We start from the raw sequence: 2,780 nt of genomic DNA on the forward strand, positions 1-2,780 counted from the left end.
TGAGGAAACGGAGGTCCCCGGGAGAGAAGGGTGACGGGCACCCCTGTCTGGGAGAACAGTGAGCAGCACCCATCACCTAGCACACTCGTCCTCGGACTCACGCCTGGAAACTCTGGCTCGGTTTTTCACAGATGTGTTTTCAGGAGTGTTCAGCACAGTGGTGGTGGAGAGAGCAGGGAATGGACCAACGCTAATGCCCAAGGAGATGGACGGGATCCTCAGTCCCAGTCCTCATGATAGAATGCCCTATAGCTACTGTCACTGTGTCGTCCAGGGCACAGGATCCGGGCAGCCCCTCCTGAGACCCCCTCCTGCCACCCTGCTCCTGAGAACATTCAGAATTGTTTGAGGAGGAGGTGGAGAGGATCCAGGATGACAGAGGGCCAAGGAGAAGGAAGGTCAGCACTGGGAGGAGAGTTGGATGGGCCCTGAGCCACCATCCAGGGCCCGGGCTGTGATGCCCTCGGACCTCACCCCAAATAAGGGTTCCTGATGGATGGGCCCATCTTCCTTGGTTTCCCTCCCTCCCTCCCTCCCTCCACCCATTTCTCCCTCCCTCCCCCCCTCCTCTTTCCTTCCACCTTCCTCTCTCATTCAGCAGAGGATCTGGGGTCCCTGCTCTGTACTGAGCACTGGGACTCCATCCATGAGCACCCCCAGCCCACGTGGTCCCTGCCCACATGGCACTCAGGTCCACTGCGAGAGGTGACAGGGGTCAGTCCTCAGGGCTAACAGAGGTGATGAGCACCAGGAATCTGCTCCTGAAAACAGAGGCCAGTTGCACAAAGAAAAGAATGGAGACACCCATGCTCAGCACATCCTCTAGAAAAATCTAGTCCTGAAAAGTGATGAAAAGTAAGTATATGCTAGACTTAATGCAGCGTGAGTTCTAATGGCCCATACACACTGATTCCTAGAAACAACAAAGAGTAAATCATACAATATCACTGGGTGGTTGTGACACCACTTTTCTGACCGAATGACAGCGTTTCAGCCAACATCTCCAGGGCCTCTGAACTTTCCCAACTTTCCTCTGACCCTTATGTCATCCTCCTTAGGAAGCCCTGTCCTGTCGTCTTCCTCGTCTCCTGCCTCTTCTGGGGCCCTTCAGGGGCCTCCCCCACCACGCCACCCTCACCAGGACTCCCCGTGCCCCGCAGCCGGGCGCCCGCATCCGGCGCTGGGTCATGGTTCTGGGAAGACACCAGATGCACACAAGTAACTGAGGAGCACCTGAAGTTCAGGTAGGCGCCGTGAGAATCTCCGGTGCTTTTACCTGGGGCAGCTCCAATCCCCCTAAACCCTCAGTGTGATGGCTCTACCAGGGGTGGGGTGTAGGCCTGGAGGACCCGTGGCTCCACCGTCAGAGGTCGCCAAGTTGACCTGTGCACAGGGGGGAAACCCTGGCCACACCTTGAAGAATTTCTGGAAACAGTAGCCCCGTCAGTGGCAGCTGACCTGGGAGGTCAACCTTCCAGCTGCCTGAGGTGGGATCGAGCCACAGACCAGCACACTCAGGAAAGACCAGAGAGGGCCCCAGCTCTCTGCTCACTCCTGGCTCGGTGTGAGACCTTGCACACGTGCACGAGACACAAGAAGGTTGGGAAAGAGGTCCATTCAGGGCAGCTTGGTAAATGGCCACAGCTTTGAATGTGCTCCCAGACCTACACCCAGATCCACTGGCAAGGAACAAAAGCCTTCGTTACTCAGTGTTTGAGCCCAACTTCCAAGCAAGCTCTCTCCAGTCACTAGGAAGCCAGAATCCAAAGTAAAAACAGAATTAATGTAAACTATGGTTAAAGAACTAAAGGAAAGTATGTTGATAATGACTCAAGGAATAAAGAAAATAAAGACACAGACATTACCAAAAAGAACCTAACAGAAAGTCTGGAGTTGGAAAGTACTGTAACATATGTGGAAAATTTACTGGGAGAGTTCAACAGTATGTCTGAGAAGCCAAGAAAGGGATCTGCAAATTCAGGCAAACTGAAGGGAGAGCAAGATACATTCTCTGATCTGAAGAGCAAAACAAAATGAAGAAAAAGGAGCTGGGCGTTCAGGTTGCGGAGTACAATAAGGCGTAACAACACTCACAGCCCGTGAAAAGAGGGGGAAGAGGGAGCAGAAACTATTGAACCAACTACCTATTTAATACAAGAAAAGGCAGGAAAGGAGAAACAGAGGAACAGAAAGACATGAGATGTATAGAAAACAGATAGTGGGAGGGCAGACATAAATCCAACCACTGGGTGTTACATGCAACTGATGAATCACTGATCTCTACCTCTGAAACTATTAATACACTATAGGTTAATTAATTGAATTCAAATAAAATAAAACTGCCGGCTATTTTAACAGCAAAAAAAAAATTAATTCTACTAAATGTAAATGAATTAAATGCTTCAATCAAAAGGGCAGACACTGTCAGACTGGATGGAAAACACCATCCAGCTCCATGATCCACAAGAGAAATGCTGCAAATTCAAGACACAAGTAGGTTAAAATAACACAATGGAAAAAGAGACACCATGCGAAGAGTGATCATGAGAGCAGGAAGAAGTTATATTAAAATCCGAAAAATAGACCTTAAGACGACAGAAATGTTAACAGAGACAAAGAAGGATATTTCATAACAAATGAAGTCTTGATTCTTCAGGAAGATAAAATAATTATAAATGCCCATGCATTCAACAACAGGGTCTTCCAAATTCACAAAGGTTCTAGCCAGTACACTATGATTAAGGAAAAAAAAAAAAAAAAAACAAGCCGCAAAGCCAAAA

This window comes from Leptonychotes weddellii, chromosome 14, assembly GCF_054177405.1.
Source record: "Leptonychotes weddellii isolate Sample4059 chromosome 14, ASM5417740v2, whole genome shotgun sequence".
Classification (NCBI taxonomy): Eukaryota; Metazoa; Chordata; class Mammalia; order Carnivora; family Phocidae; genus Leptonychotes; species Leptonychotes weddellii.